This window comes from Macaca fascicularis, chromosome 5, assembly GCF_037993035.2.
Source record: "Macaca fascicularis isolate 582-1 chromosome 5, T2T-MFA8v1.1".
Lineage (NCBI taxonomy): Eukaryota > Metazoa > Chordata > Mammalia > Primates > Cercopithecidae > Macaca > Macaca fascicularis.
Window position 1 is genome coordinate 175,031,890 of NC_088379.1, and position 19,388 is coordinate 175,051,277.

The 19,388-nt window shown below is 37.8% G+C and overlaps 1 long non-coding RNA gene and 1 pseudogene across 1 annotated transcript in view; one reads left to right on the forward strand and one right to left on the reverse strand.

Annotated features, from left to right (window-relative positions):
- The window catches only part of LOC102122164 (uncharacterized), a 139,858-nt gene that overhangs the window by 32,296 nt on the left and 88,174 nt on the right, over positions 1–19,388 (forward strand). The window lies entirely within an intron of this gene.
- LOC102117382 (keratin, type I cytoskeletal 18 pseudogene) lies at positions 17,842–19,213 on the reverse strand (annotated as a pseudogene).

Here is a 19,388-nt window from a genome sequence, read left to right on the forward strand (position 1 = left end):
CTCGTGATCCGCCCGCCTCGGCCTCCCAAAGTGCTGGGATTACAAGCGTGAGCCACCGCGCCCAGCCTTATAAACCTTTTTAAACCATAGTTTATATGTTGTTCCAAATTATTTTTGGGAAGGAGTAAAATCAATTAAACAAACCAATAATATTCTGTGATTGTCCTAGTTTAGTAGTCTTAAAATATTACTATTAGAAAAACTACCTTTAAAAGATGTTCTAACTGCCAAGTTATTTTAAAAGTATAACATAAAAATATCCTTATTTTAACATGGGAAATAACATTATCTATTTTATGGCACTAATGCAGTGACACCTCCTCACCTAGAAGGAATGGTTGAATATTCTTCAATTTACTTATCCTTCATGTAGTACATAACAATATGTCTCACTCAAAGGGTATGTTTATTTTCTCTATTTATTGCAATTTTGTTGTCATCATATATAATTATGTAAAAAGTCAAACCTTCATTATACAATAAGTACACATATTCACAGTAAAAATAAAGTGATGGATTTACTGATTTTTAAAAACATATCCCCAATTCATTCATTTTTTAGATTCTTTTTGCCAGTTTCAAAGAAGCAATTAACAGTATCTAGTCTTTGTTGTTTTTCTGATATAATATTTTCTTATTTTCATAATCAGCTGCACTTTTGTAACCTTTTTGAAAGCAATAATGACTTTGGTCTGTCAGTTCTTTTACTGCTGTAATACTCAACTTTTCTCTTAAAAAATTTCAAAGAGCATAGAAGTCAGTTCTCTAAATGAGTGAAACACATTTAAACACCTTAGATACCATAGTATCTAAGGCAACTAGTTTTTGGATATGATAATTTAAGTAACAATATGTTTGTGAAATATTAGAATGAAAACTCCCTTAGTTAAATTTGTCTTTTATAAAAATAATAATTGTTATTTTTCAAATCTGTTGATGAAATACGTACTTTCAGAGAAAATTTGTTGAAAGGTTAATTTCATTATTAAAAAACTTGGAACCATTTGGGTTTAATATCTGCTTCATGGAAGTACCTGAACTGATATTTTAGTGAATTTTCAACTCATACTTCTGTAAGTTAAACTTGCTTCAGTCTTCTGCTTTCTCATGAATTTTTTGGAGTTTGTGGAAGCTTAATGGCTTTATGTATCAACGAGTCAAAACAAGTTATATTGATTATTATACCTGCTGTGTGTAGGACCCAACCACCAGGCTCATGCAATATCCAGGCTATCACCACATACAATTATTGGTCATAGCAATCATGAAAACATTGAGAAAACAATGAATAGTTAAACTTCCTTCCTGCCTGTCTTTCAATCTTTCTTCCCTCCTTTCCTGCAAAACGAAAGCCTCTGAATGAGTTTGTTATTTTTGGTACCTTACATATATACAAGTAAATGGGAATTTTTTCAGTCTCCATGTCCAGCTAGGTTACTGTTTACTTTTTCTATTTCTAGCTCTCCTAGGATAATGTGTGTCGATGTTCATACAATTAACACCGAAGGAAGCAATTTATTTCCGTGAATTATTATTTAGCGCTACTATCTTTTCTTTTTTTTCTTTCTTTTTTTTTTTTTTTTTTTTTTTTGACGAGTCTCACTTTGTCTCCCAGGCTGGAGTAAGGTGGCGCGATCTCCGCTCACTGCAAGCTCCGCCTGCCGGGTTCACGCCATTCTCCTGCCTCAGCCTACCGAGTAGCTGGGACTACAGGTGCCCTCCACCACGCCCGACTAATTTTTTGTATTTTTAGTAGAGACGGGGTTTCACCGTGTTTGCCAGGACGGTCTCGATCTCCTGACCTCGTGATCTGCCCGCCTCGGCCTCCCAAAGTGCTGGGATTACAGGTGTGAGCCACCACGCCCGGCCAGCTCTACTATCTTTTCTTATCCCTCTACCATGGCCAATTCAAAATTAAATTCTAGATTCATAAAATAATTAGTAATCCAGAAAGGAGCTGTTTTTTTCTATTTAAGCACCAACTCTAGCAAACTAGAATAAAGTGTCCTGCAATTTAGATACAGTTTGGAAATATTTGCAGTGCTGAGACTTGGTTACAAAGTTGGTAGCAGGGATGGTTAAAGATTGACCATCTTGAGTTCTGCTTTGGGCAAATCTTAGGAAAGGACCAAAGTACTTAAATTCAGAGTACAAATTTATTCACTAAACTAATATTTATTTTGCTCTACTAAGTGCTAGGCATTTTTTTTTTTTTTCAAATTTTGCTACTGAGGATACATAAGTGAATAAATTCTTGTCCCATGGATGTAACAATGACAACAAAAATCTAGATTTGTTATTGTTATTGAAGCCATCAGCTACAATATATATTTTATTATTTTAACACACAGATATTAAACTGCCGAACAGCCCTTTATCTAATGGCTTGGATGAACCCTAGTTTTTAATAAGAAATAAAACAGATATTTAATTTAATTTTTGACTTTCAATTAGGTGGATAGAAAAATAAATTTGTATAATTGTTTTTTACTTATTTAGGTTCTATGATAAATGGCTATTTTTTACATAGTTGATATATATCTTTATATATAATGTATAATTTAAAAAGAAGTTTCATTATATTCATTTTATTCTACTCTATAGAGCTAAAACTAAGCAAAGGGGATCTACTTAAAAATGTTATGTTAAGTATAGTGAACTCCAAGTTTCTCTTCAAAGAATCAGTATGTCAGTATGTTCAGCTCTCTTATTCCCTGTTCTCCATTTTAAAGTTTAAGTTCCTGGTTCTCTTCACCTTCTTGCCTCTAGTTTCAGTAAACAACCCCCTCCTAGCCTCTATCACCTGCTCCGTCCTGAGTCATCCCTGGTCACTTGCTCTGACCTGAGTCATCCTGAGTCACCTGTTTTGTAACTGTCGTTCCTGCCAAACTACTCACCCCGCCACTCTGACTTGTACCCCTGCTCTCTTTAAAATAGCCAATTGGAATTAGCTTAGACTGTGTGGTCCAACCCTAGCCAATAGGGGAGTGACACAGCAGTAGGAGCTACCTGCATCAGGGATAAGAACCCCTTCCCCTCCCTTGTTCAGGTGTGCTCTGGCCATTTCTCCATTCGTGAGTCGTACCCTTCTATAGAAGTAAAGATTGCTTTGCTGAGAAAATTAAATTTATGTTTTAGTGCTATTTCTTTGTGGCACCGAAAACTTATTTAATAACAGTTATTAGCTTTTTCAGTATTTTTTAGAGGTTGTGAAAATTGAGGAGAAGAAGTCTTAGAGCATTCCAATATTTGTAAAACAAACAAAAACAACCAAACCCACCTCCCCATCTCACACACCCCTAACCCGTGAAATTACATTTGTAAGCAAGGTACTTCATAGGAGATGGCTCCGTTTCCTAGAGAGAAAGTTTCCTATCCATCTAGGGCAGTTTTATTGTCCTTGTTTTATGTTTCCATAAATCACACCACTCCTTGTTCCTTCTTTGTCACAATTTCCCCCAAAATGGTAAAAGTTAAGAAAGATGAAACTTCTCAGGCTACTTGCCATGCTTTTGCATGATTAATTCACACGTGAAGAAAACAAAATACCTTTAGTTTTTAATTAAAGAATTTACAAAAGGAGAAAAGTGTTTGTTGAGTGATAAATAATAATGATTGATTAAAGAAATGTGTAACCAGCTCTAAGAGCTATTGAAATATTCTGACAAAAGAGAAAATGGGAAGAATCTGTTTGAAAGTCAGAATTCCATTTAAAGTAAAAAATATTGGGAAGGGGAACCAGGAGATTTCCAGGCAATAGTAAGGCTTTTAGGTGAGTGAGGTCACTGGCTGAGGGAGCCCTCATTTAGGATGGGTAGAATTATTCAAGTTTCATGATGCCCAAAAGTGGATGTGAGCAGCCAGAGAGCTGGTCTATGGTCTTTCTAAACAGAGTTCCCAGGGCCATGTCATCTTACTGTGGTCTTTTTAAAACATTTTCATCTCAATTCCCCAGGAATGTGTTTTCTTACGGGAAACATACTCTGACTTTAAAATGTAATTCATTTTTGATGCTATAATTCATTCAAATTTAGAGTCACCTTTGTTGGAAAAATCTTAACAAAATTTTATTTAAATACCTTTATTACACAAAGCCATGTAAACTGTATTTGGTTTCATGTATGAGTATGTTTATGAAATGAGGTGTTGGACATAAGTCAATTTCAGAGACTTGAATCCATACAGCCTTCAGTACACTTTTGTGTAGTTAGTTTTGTTATATTTTCTCGCATATTTTCTCATACTTAAAAATTCTCATTAGTTTAAAGGAATGTTGGTACTATCCAGGCTACTAAAGCATGGCTCATGAATCTCAGGAAGTGTTCAATAGTTTACAGTCAGGAAAAATAGATTTTGTATCTTGACCTTTACATTAAGCTTTTCTTTTCAGAACTATATTACCTTGCAAAGTACACAGGGAACTGGAGCCAGCTTGTGACCTTTTGTTAACATGTAGTTTTGAGAAATGGGAAAAAGGCATTTCTATTATCAGGAATTTTATTATCTAAAAGAGTTAGGAGTCAGTTGAAAGACCTGCCTTTCTTAAAAAGACAGCTAGCCATATAACTTTGGGACAGATATTATCTTTTGGAGAATGCTGCAATTCCTGCAATGCCATCCCAAGGCCATTATTGAAATGAGAAGCAAATAGATTGCAGAAGGTGAAGATGCTAAGAGAGGTGAGAAAATACTTGTCATGGTGCTGTCAGGAACATACATGAACTTGTTTTTATTAGTTAAAATCAGCTTACTTAAAATGTAGCGGACTCTAGTGTTAATTGAAAATTCTCCTAGTGGATTAGAAGGGTAAGGGTGATCGAGTAGGGAGGTTAACTTGTTCATTTGTATATTTTCTGTTTCTTTCCCTGGAATGTATATACAAGGCTTTTTTTTTGTTTTGTTTTTGTTTTTTCAGTGTTGTTTCCTTAGCATATTGCAGAAAGTAGGTAATCAATATCTGGATAAATAAATGAATGCTAAAACTAGCCAACTAATTTCATTTTAAATTAAGCCTATTCAGGAATCACTATGTTTACTTATTACTCGTTAAGAACTTGAAAGACTGAATGTTCCAGGAAGGTAGATTTTATAGACTCAGAGATTGGGTTGAGACTCAGGAACAATCAAATGAGCAGACTGTGAACTGTTGGCATGCTTTCTACAGTCACAAGGAAGAAGCAAGAGCCTTGCAAGGATAGCGCCTTTTTTGTGGGACAAACTAATTGCTTAATGAGTAGCCAATAACATTTCCTCATACTCTGGTTTCTCTTTGGATCTTATAAACCCTTTGTCTTTTACAAAAAAACAAAAACAAAAACAAAAACCAAAACCAAAAAACAAAAACATTTCCTTATGTAAAGGGACATGACTTTTACAAAATATGAATATTTCCACTTTTCTTTTGGTTCTCCCTCCTGTCCTTCTGTCTTTTCAGCCAATTGTCAATCCTTGCCTCGGAAGTCTATGATTCTACAAAACAGCGAAGAAAAGCTTTTGGGTTTCAAAGGTATTGACTTTTATGTTGTAAAAATCTCAGGCCCAAAGGGAAAGTTGATGATATAAGAGTAAGGTTCCTGTTTGCATCCTTTTCTCCCATGCCAGGGTTGGGGAAAGTAAGGCCCCCTGCACACCAGAATTACCCAGAGACATGGAACACTTAGCACTGCATCATATGTTGGACTTACAGAGGTCCTCCATATTCCAATGCGGGGAAGGAAGTAGTGGTACATTTGCAGAAGGCACTAAATTAAGCAAATCTAATGAACCAGATAGAAGGGGCCACTGCAACAGGATTTAGTTTCCTCTTTGAACCATGAAAGAGACCAGGAGAGAATAGGCCTTCCTCTTTGGCAGCCAACATGGAAACAGGATGAACAAGACCAGGAGAAGGTTTTCCTCTGTTTCACAGGTATTCCATATTCACTGGAAACTCATATGCATCCTGGAAAGCAGTGATATTAATTTTCCACCACAAAGTCAAAGTTTGCAACAGAAACTAAGTTGTTATAAAAGAAAATAATTGCTTTAATATATGGACTGAAATTTGTACCTAATGCATGTAGATAAACCAATCATCTGTAACCTGAGTGACCCCACATCCTTCAACTTTCTTGAGTCCTCTTTCCTTTAGTATCTGATAGAATGGTTAAGCCTCTACCCTTTGCATTGTAGAAAACGTGGTGATTCTTATTATCTCCCAGTACTGCTGGGAGTTTCCATTTTCTTGGTATTGTTTGCTGATCTCCTCTTCTAATGAATTCTCTGAGTTTCCTATGTGCAAACTGTTTGATACGGTTTTGATTTGTGCTCTCACCCAAATCTCATGTTGAATTGTAATCCCCAGTGTTGAAAGTGGAGCCTGGTGGGAGGTGATTAGATTATGGGGGTGGTTTCTAATGGTTTAGCATCATCATCCTAGTGCTGTCTTGTGATGGAGTTCTCACAAGATCTGGTTGCTTGAAAGTGTGTAGCCCCTCCCCTTTGCAAGTGTGTGCTCTCTCTTTCTGTCTCTCTCTCTCCTGCTGGCCACCTGAAGATGTATTTTCTTCCTCTTCGCTTCCACCATAATTGTAAGTTTCCTGAGGCCTTCCTAGCCATGCTTCCTGTACAACCTAAAGAACCATTAGCCAATTAAATGTCTCTTCTTTACAAATTACCTAGCCTCACATAGTTCTTTATAGCAATGCAAGAATGAGCGAATACAGAAAAGTGGGATCAGAGAAGTGGGGCATTGTTATAAAATACCTGAAAATGTGGAAACAACTTCGGAACTGGGTAATGGACAGTGGTTGGAACAGTTTGGAGGGCTCAGAAGAAGACAGGAAGATGTGGAAAAGTTTGGAACTTCATAGAGACTTGCTAAATGAGTGTGACCAAAATGCTAATAGTGACATGGACAATGAAGTCTGGGCTGAGGTGCTCTCAGACGGAGATGAGGAACTTATTGGGAACTGGAGTAAAGGTCATGCTTGCCATGTTTTAGCAAAGAGACTGTCAGCATTGTCCTCCTGCTCTAAGATCTGTGGAACTTTGAAGTTGAGAGAGATGATTTAGGGTATCTGGAAGAAGAAATTTCTAAGCAGCAAAGTGCTCAAGAAATGTCCTGGCTGCTTCTAACAGCATATGATTATATTCATGAGCAAAGAGATTATGTGAAACTGGAACTTATATTTAAAAGGGAAGCAGAGCCTATAAGTTTGGAAAATTTGTAGCCTGGTCATATTGTAATAAAGAAAAAACCATTTTCTGGGGTAAAATTTAAGAAAGCTACAGAAATTTGCCTAAACAAAGAGGAGCTGAAGTTTAATAGCCAAGACAATGGGGAATATGTCTCCAAGACATTTTAGAGACCTTCATGGCAGCCCCTCTCATCACAAGCCTGGAAACTTTGAGGGAAAAATGGTTTCATGGGCCAGGCCCAGGGCCCTGCTGCTGTGTGCTGCCTTGGGACATGGTATCCTGCTTCCCAGCTGCTCCCACTCCAGCCATGGCTAAAAGGGGTCATGGTACAGCTCTGGCCATTGCTTCAGAGGGTGCAAGCCTTAAGCCTTAGTGGCTTCCACATGGTGTTAAGCCTGCACATGCACAGAGGGAAAGAGTTAAGGCTTGGGAGCGTCCACCTGGATTTCAGAGGATGTATGGGAATGCCTGGATGTCCAGTTAGAAGTCTGCTGCAGTGGGGAAGAACCCTCACAGAGAACCTCTGCTAGGCAAGTGCAAAGGGAAAATGTGGGGTGGGACTCCCACACAGAGATTCTACTGGGGCACTGCCTAGTGGAGCTGTGAGAAGAGGACCATTGTCCTCCAGACCCCAGAATGGTAGATCCACAGACAGCTTGCACTGTGATCCTGGAAAAGCCACAGGCACTCAATGCCAGCCCATGAAAGCAGCCACAGGGGCTGTAACCTGCAGAGTCACAGGGATGGGGCTGCCCAAGGCCTTGAGAGCCCACTCGTTGCATCAGTGCTGCCTGGAAGTGAGACATGGAGTCAAAGCAGATTATTTTGGAGCTTTGAGATTTAATGACTGCCCTACTGGGTTTTGGACTTTCATGGAGCCTGTAACACCTTCATTTTGGCCAATTTCCCCCTTTTGGAATGGAGCCATTTACCTAGTGCCTGTACCCCCATTGTATCTTGGAAGTAATGAACTTGTTTTTGATTTTAGAGACTGATAGGTGAAAGTGCCTTGTCTCAGATGAGACTCTGGACTTGGACTTCTGAGTTAATGCTGGAATAAGTTAAGACTTTGGGGAATTGTTAGGAAGGCGTGAATGTGTTTTGAAATATGAGAAAGATGTGAGATTTGGGACAATATGGGTTGGAATGATATGGCTTGGATTTGCGTCCCCACCCAAATCACATGTTGAATTGTAATCCCCAGTATTGAAAGTGAAACCTGGCGGGAGGTAATTGGATCATGGGGGTGGTTTCTGATGGTTTAGCACCTAGTGCTGTCTTGTGATGGAATTCTCATGATATCTGGTTATTAGAAACTCTGTTATCCCCTTTGCTATGCAATAAAGACCAATTTCTTACTTCCTTTATTTCTCTAGTGCATCACTAACCGAAACTGATGATAATAGCAGATTTTGAAGAAGGTTTAAGGTAATGGAAAGGAATAACAGCAAAAATTACTGCAAGCAACTATTGGAAGTGGAACATTAGATATTAGAGTTCTAATTATTTCTTCTTTAGGCATCTTCTCGCACATCTTTTCTGTTCTATGAAAATCCCTCACTAGTCAGAAGTCCTAGTGAATTTCTCTGGAGTGGTATTTTGAAGTTCTCTGTGGTCTTCAAAGGTGTACATAAGCAGACGACAAAGCTGTCTTGAGGTGTAATCTGAGGTTTAAATAATGAAGAGTTAGAAAGGTGGTCACTGTGCTTAAACAGTGTGGCAAGTTGGGCTGTTTGCTAATCAATAACCTTGTCATCTTCTTCAGCTCCTCTGTACTATGCTCTGTTCTATAGTTTGCTTCAATGCATTCTATCACTCTATTTGCAGCTCATGCAGAAATGCCAGTCATTCACTGTAGCACTTTTCCTGTGTCAGTTCCTAGGTGTGCATCACACTACCACCATTCTTCAAAATGCTACTTTCAATGGAATACTCTTCATTATATACAGAACTCTTACCCTGAAAGGGTCTACGTTGCTCTGCATGATCAGCTTGTTCCTCCTAAGCTTTGGTATTACTGAAATTTATTAAGAGGATCCTCTTCAGAGTATTACATAGAAACAATACCCATTCCTAACAAGAACATTAAAAAAGTCTATTGGACTTTCACAAAGGTGATGGCAGAGGCATACAAGCCTCACTTCTCTGTCATTTAACTGCATTGAAATTCAAAGAGAGCAACTCCATAGGCATCATGACCTGGTGCTGTTGAGTTGTCTAATCAATGTAACTCTTCAGCCTTGAATAAATTAACATGAAGGCATGTCAGCTCACTGAATCCCAGGAAACAGCATCTTACAGAAGAATAATTAACTTGCTGAAACTATGAGAGCAAGAGATGCCAAGATTTGTTTAGAAAGATTTTCAGCCCTATCAGAGATCACACTAAAAGCAAGCATGTGCATACTGACAGATTTCTCTTTGGAAAATGAGTTGGAAGTTGTAGGCAGATCCAACCGGTGCTCCTAAGTTAGGTCAGAGGGATATTAAAGGGAAAGACATGGAGGATGCCCCAGATGCACAGCTCAGAAAGGAAGATGAGCCTCCTGAGTTAGTGTTCCATGCTTTTACGGCCCTTCTCTGAGTGAACATGTGTGCTGTAAATGCTCATCACCTAAGTCTGTGTTTATTAGCTTTTTTAGTCTGCAGATGACACTTGACCTATACAAGGGCTGGTGCAAAATCATGCTCACCTTTGTGTCCTGAGTGGCTGCCACATTGCTTTGTGTATGGTGAATTTGCAACGTATGTCTCATGAGGAATGGCATTTATAGCTTAGCCCCTAGACAGAGAACTGGAGCGTAGTGACTGACTCATATCAGCACTTCAGGACAGCAGAATATGGATAAATAGAATAATGAGAAGAGTAAAGATAAGTCAAGTTATAGTAAGGATATCTATTGCTATCATTAGCTCAATTATGCTCATCCATGTGCTCTCCTGCCGCATTCCAAACACATTGGTCATCTTAAAAGCACATCCTTCTCTTCTGCCTGTGATCTTGGTACACACTCTTTCTTCCCCTTAGAACTCCCTCTTGCTTTGAACATGGCCAGTATCTTCTCATCTAATATTGTTTTTGTCAGAATGGTCTTTTCTGTCCATACAACCTATGTTTCTCATCTCCCTATTGACCCCTAATCATGATCATGGCAGCACTTATAATATCTAATTGATTCATTTATTTGTTTACTTCTTTTATTAGTCTGTAATTCCTATCAGAATAAAAGCTCCATGAGAACAAGGACTTTTCTTTTTATTCATTCTTTCTCCAGTGCCTAGTACAGTGTTTAGCCAAAAGTAGTCTCTCAACAGGTATTTGTTGGCACCTAACTAGTAAATGTTCTCTAATCATTATTACATGTTTTGAGACAAATAATGGAAAATATTTTTAAAGCATAAGATTTGAGGTCATTGTTAGAAGTGTGATATAAAAAGTAATCTCAGGTTTGACTTTCAGGGATAGGATATTCCATCTGAGTTGAAAATGCCATGTAGAAAACATTTCATCTTAATAAAATATATGGACAACATGATTTTGAACAAGGACTTTTTAATAGCTGTTATCATTTAAATGTAAATTGCATATCTACATCTATTATGCAAACTGTAGAAAATGGACAATTGTTTGAAAATGATACTTGCATTAATAATACTACAACTTTTAGTCTAGAAATGTTGTGGATCAGTGGTGCATAAAATCTATCTTAGTAAAGAGTCACCATCAATATAATAATATTAAAGCCTCAAAACCATATGTCTTAAGCATGAGGTTGGGACTGGACAGTACAGTAAACAAGTCCAATTTATATCACTGTAGCCTTTCTCATTTTGGGGGACATAGTTGAGAGTGGAGGAAAGTCCTGGGCTCTAAACTCTGGTACTGTTTCTAACTTGCTGAGTGATTTTGTGCAAGGCACTGTATTTTCCTCTGGTATATCTGTAAAATGGGCTGATAGGAATATCTACTTTACAATTTGCTGACTGGATTGAAGTGACATGATATAAAGCAATTAAAGCAGGGATTGACACGTAACAAGAGCTTAATCTTAGTGCATTGTTATTGATACATACGATTATTTTTATTGACATTTTGCCTCAACTAAGTCATTAGGAGATATAGCACATCTTCTCTACAGAAGTAAGGAAGAGAACACAGAAACAGACCCATGTGGACGTATGTCTATTTCTGTGCATTATCAGTGAGTTGAATTTTTCATTGACTTTTGTTTTGTGTGAAACCTGCACAATCCTTACTTCAATTTCACAATGATCCAACTGAATCTTGAAAGTGACCTGAAACACCAGATCATTTATCAGCCTATTGTTATGCACTGCATAAACATGACCTCAGGCAGTATAAATTTTGTCCTGTCAATAATCCTCTCTCGAAACCACTGTTTTGGGAAAGAAAACTACTATTTTCTTACTGATGACTATCAGGTAAGGGAAGACAATGAGACAACAGAATACTGTACTTCTTTCACAGATGGTCCAGTGAAACTGGAGATAAATTTTTGGGCAAGAGATGCATAGGTTCATAGTGTGCTAGAAACTATTTTATTGGAGACTTGAAATGTGGAGACTATGCTACTTAAAACAAAAAAATTCTGTCAATGATGGGGGTGGAAAATGAGGTCAGAGTTTTTTGCCTGGTGAATAGTCTGATTATTGACTTCACATTCCTCGAGTGTGTGATATTATGTTATACACTGTGTGTGTGTTTGTCAGACATTTTGTCCTAAGGCTTTATTAATATTAACCTCTCTCTTCTAACGTTGAAGAGCAATTAACTTATTTACATTAGACATTTACCTGAATAATGGATACAGGTAGTGTAGTATGATTGCTTGTGAAGTTTTCACCACGAAAATGATAATAGGGCTGTGCTATATGTGACCTATTTTATGATTGGCACTAAGATTTATGCAGGTATCAGCTGCCATGTTCTTCAGAAGAGACTGGATGTCCCACACTCCCAGGATAGGGTTCTGTAACTAACATGGTGATTCTATTTTCCTTGCCAAAGAATGATTTGGGAATAATAATAAAAATGATGATGGTAATGATTATAAAAATATTGGTGAACATTTCCTCTGTGATTCTTAGATTCCTGGCATGAATCTAAGTGCTTTCCATGTTTTAATTCAGTTAATTCTGTGATCCAGAAACCATTATTATCCACATTTTACAGATGAGAAAACTGATTCCCAGGGAAAATAAGAAACCTCCACACATTTAGGAAGTGATTGAAGCAGGACCTAGGCAGGCTAGCTCATGTTCTTTCTCTTAACCGTTATATTTTATTTTAAATGGACAGGAGACCAAATTCTAGCTAACAAAATGAGGGAGGAAGTCTCTGGAGAGGTGAATTTTCCTTATACTGCAGGATAAAGACTTTTATTTTCTGAATGTGACTCTGGTTTTTGACCATGAAGGCAACTAAAAAAGCAACTTAAGAGCTTTGTGAGCTGTTGAATTAACCAATTATGTACCAACCTTAGCGCCTAACTGTTTGTTAAATGAGATAATAAATGTCCTTTCTGTTAATGCCACATTCTTGTTGGGTTGTCTGTTAATTGGAGCTGAAAGAATCATAACTGACATGGACTTTGGATGAAGTTATTTCAAACAACATGTCTCTGACCAAAGAACTCACTTTACATCAAAGAAGTATGGCAAGAGGATAATGCTCATGGGATTCAAAGGTGATGGCAAGGCCTATTAAGGTGTCTGTAAAGGCCCATTAAGGCCTACAAGTTAGGAGAGAAACCCTTAAGAACTAATATTTGCTAGCGTGACAGGATGACTATAGTCAAAAATAATTTAACTCTATATTTAAAAATAACTAAAGGAGTATAAACAATATGATTGTTAGGAACACAAAGGATCAATGGTTGAGGTGGTGGATACCCCATTTAACATGATGTGATTATTATGCATTGCATGCCTGTATCAAAATACCTCATATGACCCATGAATATGTACACCTGCTATGTACCCACAAAAATTAAAAGTTAAACAAATTTTAAAAAAGAAGCTGGGCTGCTGCTCTAGAAGATATAAACTAACTTCCCCCCAAATGCTACCTATTCTGTCTTCTGACACCACTGAATAGTTTTGTCTGTTTGGAACTGTATGTGAATGGCATTATATATCATACACTTTTCTGTGTCTGGTTTCCTTTGTTTAACATTATGCTTGTGAGACTCATTTGTACTGGTTGTGGTATAGTGATAGTTTTGCTGAATAGTCTTCTATCAGATGAATATATCATGGCTTATTTCTCTTTTCTCCTGTGGATGAAGTTTGTGTTGTTTTCAAGTTTGTTTATTATAAATGGTCCTCCTGTACACAATTCTATATCTTTCTTTTGGTGAGCATATATATATACACACACACACACACACACATTTCTGTTGGGTATATATTAGATGAGAATTGCTGGGTAATATGGGTAAGGGAATATGCATACGTTCAGCTTAGCTAGCACTGGATACTTCTGACTAGTTTCCCAAAAAAATTTTATAAATGTATGTTGTCAGCAGCAATGGATGAGAGTTCTGGTTGCTTGGCATCCACATCAACACCTGATATTATTAGTCTTTTTATTTTTAGCCAGTCTGCTGGGTGTGTAGTGGTATGTTACCATTTTTTAAATTTGCATTTTCTTCATGCTAATGTGACTGAGTGTTTTTTGTTTATGGGTCATTTGGATATGTGTTTTAGTAAAGTGACTATTTAGGTCCTTGGCTCATTTTATTTATTTTATTTTATTTGTTTTTTAAACTTTTATTTTGGGTTCAGGGGTACATATGCAGGTTTGTTACATAGGTAAACTTGTGTCATGGAGGTTTGTTGTACAGATTATTTCATCACCCAGATACTAACCCTAGTACCCAATAGTTATTTTTTTCTGATCCTCTCCCTTCTCCTACTCTCTACCTCAAGTAGGCCCCAGTGTGTGTTGTTCCCCTCTATGTGTCCATGTGTTCTCTTCATTTAGCTTATAAGTGAGGACATGTAGTATTTGGTTTTCTGTTCCTGTGTTAGTTTGCTAAAAACAATGGCCACTGGCTTTATCCATGTTCCTGCAAAAGATAGGGTCTCATTCTTTTTTATGGCTGCGTAGTATTCCATGGTATATATGTACCATATTTTTAAAATCTCATCTGCCATTGATGAGCATTTAGGTCGATTATATGTCTTTGAATATAATCTGTGAATAGTGTTGCAATGAACATATGTGTGCATGTGTCTTTATGGTAGAACAATTTATATTCCTTTGGGTATATACCCAGTAATGGGATTACTGGGTTGAATGGTAGTTCTGTTTTTAGGTCTTTGAGGAATCGTCATACTGATGTTCACAATGGTTGAACTAATTTACCATCCCACAAACAGTGTATAAGTGTTCCCTTTTCTCTGCAACATTGCCAGCATCTGTGATTTTTTGACTTTTTAGTAATAGCCATTCTGACTGATCCTTTGTCTATTTTCTTTAGCATGTTTGTCTTTTACTTTTTGAGTGTTAGGAATTCATTATATGTTTTGCGTATGAATCCCTTGTTGAACATATTTGTGGATCAAGGTGTTCATATGCAAAGTATATGATGTGGCTTACTATACTTCTTATACTTTTTATACTTTGTGGCTTAATAATGTCTTTTCACGAACAAAATTCTAAATTTTAAAGTAGTGTACTTTATTGGTCCTTTACTCTGTGATTAGTAGTTTGGGGTTCTCATTTAAATAATATCTGCCTACTCCAGGAACATAAAAATATTATTCTATTTTCTAGAAATTTATTGTTTTAGTTCTCAAATTTCAACTTACAATTCACCTGGAATCATTTGTGTGTGTGTGTGTGCCATGAGGTAGAGATTAAGTTCATTTTTTCACATGTCTGTATATAGATATAACCTAGTATGATTTGTTGAAAGAATCATCCTTTTCCAATTGCTCTGTAGCACCACTTTGGAAACATGCTATTAAAAAACGTAAGTAAGGGAAGTTAAAGAAGAGTATGTTAGGCAATTTTTAGATTTCACATCTACTAAAGAAGCTGAAAATGCTAGCCATACATTTCTATATGAATAAGATGCAGGTACATGACTTATGCTTTGGTAATCAATTTGCTACACAATGATTTGAATAAGGGTTTAGTAGCCGGAAGAAGTGGAGACTACAATAGGATCTATTCTGACAGTGGGTATCACCGGCAGCAACAAGAAATAGGGTTGCAAGGCTACTAATGTCCAAAGAACAGAGGTTGTATTTGGCAAACTGTTTATACTACGGAGCCACACAGGCGTGAAGTTTGCAAAATTCTAGCCAAAGATCATGATTATGGCAAATAGATCTTGGTATTGAATCTTGGTTTCACCATTTATTATCTGCATTACCTTAGACTTTTCTAAGTCTGATTTTTACTCATTTTAAAATCTGAGAATGATAATGTTACATTTTCAGTAGTTTGGAAATAATCAATGATGAAGATCTAAAACATCAAGCTCATCGACATGTTATGCAGGCAAACCCAAAATTGATGCTCAATGAATGGTAGCCTGTTGGTCCAAATGCTAACAATGGGTTCAATTTCCTTGTATTGACAAGAGAATTCTCACCGGATTTTTGCAGAGAAAAATCTGATTCCAGTACAAAGAACTATGTGCTTTATTCTTGGTCATCAAAGTAACCAATGCATAACATTACTTACAAGAAGCATGACAATGATTTAAGAAAACTCAGTCCAAATTTATTATAACTATTGGGTATAGAAGAACCCGTCCAGATGATTAGTAATATTTTTCTTCATGTATTGGTCAGAATATTGACTGAGGACCCAACTTAGTTCATTTTAATTTAAAAAATGTAAAGCAGGTACTCTTATTGATATAACATGAATACGAGGTCATTATAAAACATTTAAGCAAAGCAGACAGGTTCAAAGTAGAAAGTAGAAAGAAATCCCCAAACTCTACAACTCAAACTAATTGAAATTTTAACATTAGAAGTCATTTTAGAAATCTTACTAAATATATATACAGGCAGAAAAATGAATCTTTGTCTCTCCATTTGTCTCATGAATGTATATGTATGTATTTCATGCATGAGACAGAAATACTTAATAACATTGGAATCACGTTCTTTTAAAGTAAAATCTGTTCAATTGTACATTAAATAAAAAGAGTTAAAATGAAATTTCTGGCATTAATTGATTTCAGATAAAGGATAAAGATATAAAGATTTCTTCACCAGAAGTATTAGTCTCTAACACTATTCTAAGGTTAATAAAAAGATTAGAAAATTCATGAAGTATGAATCTTTTTTTAATTATACAACATAGTTAAATTAATAATATAGACTGATACATTATGAAAGCTAAAGTGATTAACAAAGTGATCATTTTTCCCTTCTCTATTTCTGGAGCCTCTGGATTTTTATTTAGGTTATTTTTACTGTGTTAGAAATTTTCAGAACATTTATACTATTTTTACTATATGTACTGTCATGTTCCAAGCATTCTATTTAATTTCTATATTTTATAGTTAATGCTAATTCTTAATCTTTTTAAGGAAGGTTCTTCAATTTCAAATTGTGTACTTGGATTTTCTCTTGTTCATCAATTTTTCAACTGTTTGTTCAAGAAGACCCAGTGGTTTTAGATGCTTGGGAATGTCTGCCCGTTACTTTTCTCTTTCTCTTTTCTTGAGACGGAGTCTAGCTCTGCAGTGGCCTGATATCGGCTCACTGCAACCTCCACCTCCCTGGTTCAAGTGACTCTCCTGCCTCAGCCTCCCAAGTAGCTGGGATTACAGGCATGTACCACCATGCCAAATTAATTTTTGTATTTTTAGTAGAGATGGGGTTGGCCAGGCTGGTCTCGACTTCCTGACCTCAAGTGATCTGCCCGTCTTGGCCTTCTGAAGTGCTGGGATTACAGGTGTGAGCCACCGCACCTATATTTGCCCATTGCTTTTCTGTTGGAATAATTATTGGATCATTATTACAATATAAAGTCATGCTGTTTTCCCCCCGAGAGTTTTGTGGATATTTTCCATTACTTTCTGATTTTGAATGTTACTGTTCAAAAAGCCAAGTCTGAAGCCAAATATTTTTTTCTTTCTCGTTTAATGTTGATTTACTTTTACTGCCTGGATGCTTCAACAATTCTAACTTCATCTTTAAAATTTAGTAACTTAATGAGAATATACCTGGTTTGCTTATTCTGCAACAGCTTTCATATTAGAAGATATATTTTTAAAATTTTATTTAGTTTTATTCAAACTTTAAAGAAATACTTTTGTATTCGTTTTCCATATACCTTTTCTTTCCTCTTTTTCAATGATTGATAGATGTCATTTATCTGCCATTTACATTCACCAATTTCTTTTCATTTGCTTTAAGCTTTTTTGTCCCTATTTCTCTCTGCATTTATACATGTTTTAAGACATTCCCATGCTGTAATTTCAATTTTTTAACTTGTTTTTTTTTTTCTGTTTCTATTTATGTATTAGATCTATAATAATATAATTTTTTGTTTCTCATTTTTTTCCCATTGGCACTTCAGTTTCCCTAATTTGTTTTATCATCTCGTCTTTGAGTTCTTTTATTGAATTCATTTTCTTTCAAATTATTTTGTAGTGTGAAGTATTTGTGGGAAATAAGTTCTTTTCTTTGGGTTATGTCTTCTTTTTTTTTTTTTGAACTCAACTTTTTATTGGCCTCCTGCTCCCCAAAGGGTACCCTGCTGCTGCTGGCTTAATGCCTCAGAACTTTGGTGTCGTTGGTCTCAGACACCACTTTGCCATCCACTATCTGGCGGGTGGTGGTCTTTTGGATGGTTTGCATGGAGTTGCTGCTGTCCAAGGCATCACCAAGATTGAATTCCTCGCCATCTTCCAGCAGGCGGCGGTAGGTGGCGATCTCAGCTTCCAGCTTGACTTTGATGTTCAGCAGGGCCTCATACTCCTGGGCCTGCCGCTGTCTCTCTGCCCGGGTCTGTGCCATCTCTGACTCCAGGTGCAGCAGGATCCCATTGAGCTGCTCCATCTGTAGGGCGTAGCGGGCCTCCACCTCCCTCAGGCTGTTCTCCAAGCTGGCCTTCAGATTTCTCATGGAGTCCAGGTCGATCTCCAAGGACTGGACTGTACCTCTCAGCTCTGTGAGCGTCGTCTCAGCAGCTCCAACCTCGGCGGACTGTGTGGTGACCACTGTGGTGCTCTCCTCAGTCTGCTGAGACCAGTACTTGTCTAGCTCCTCTCGGTTCTTCCGAGCTAGTTCGTCATATTGGGCCCGGATGTCTGCCATGATCTTGGCGAGGTCCTGAGATTTGGGGGCATCTACCTCCACGATCAACCCAGAGCTGGCAATCTGGGCTTGTAGGCCTTTTACTTCCTCTTCGTGGTTCTTCTTCATGAAGAGCAGCTCCTCCTTGAGAGCCTCGATCTCTGTCTCCAGCTGCACTCGAGTGACATTGGTGTCATCAATGACCTTGTGGAGCCCATGGATGTCCTTCTCCACAGACTGGCGCATGGCCAGCTCTGTCTCATACTTGACTCTAAAGTCATCAGCAGCAAAACAGGCATTGTCAATCTGCAGAACAATGCGGGCATTGTCCACAGTATTTGCGAAGATCTGAGCCCTCAGGTCCTCGATGATCTTGAAGTAATGGCTCCAGTCTCTGACCTGGGGTCCCTTCTTCTCCAGGTGCTCCCGGATTTTGCTCTCCAGCTTCCCGTTCTCCATCTCCAGGCTCTTCACTCTGTCCAGGTAAGAGGCCAGGCATTCGTTCAGGCTTTGCATGGTCTCCTTCTCGTTCTGGATGCCTCCCATTCCTGCCAGACCCCCGGCCATCCCTGAGGCCAGGCCCCCGGACCTCATGCCGCCCCGGAGGCTGGTGGAGCGGGACACGGAGATCCGGGAACCAGAGCCCCTGGCGCTTGCATAGACACTGGCCGCGCTGCTGACCGGCCGGGTGCCGTAGCTGGGCGCCTGGACAGAGCCCAGGGACCGGTAGTTGGTAGAGAAGGTGGAGCGAATGGTGAAGCTTATGCTGTATAGGAGGAAGGTGAGACGACAGGACTCAGGCTTTGCCGACCTATGTCTTCTTGATGATGGATTTTTCATGTTATTCACTAGCTAATTTTTTTTCCAACTGTAGTCTGTTGCCATTGTTTCCATGGCATGCATTTCATTTGGTTATC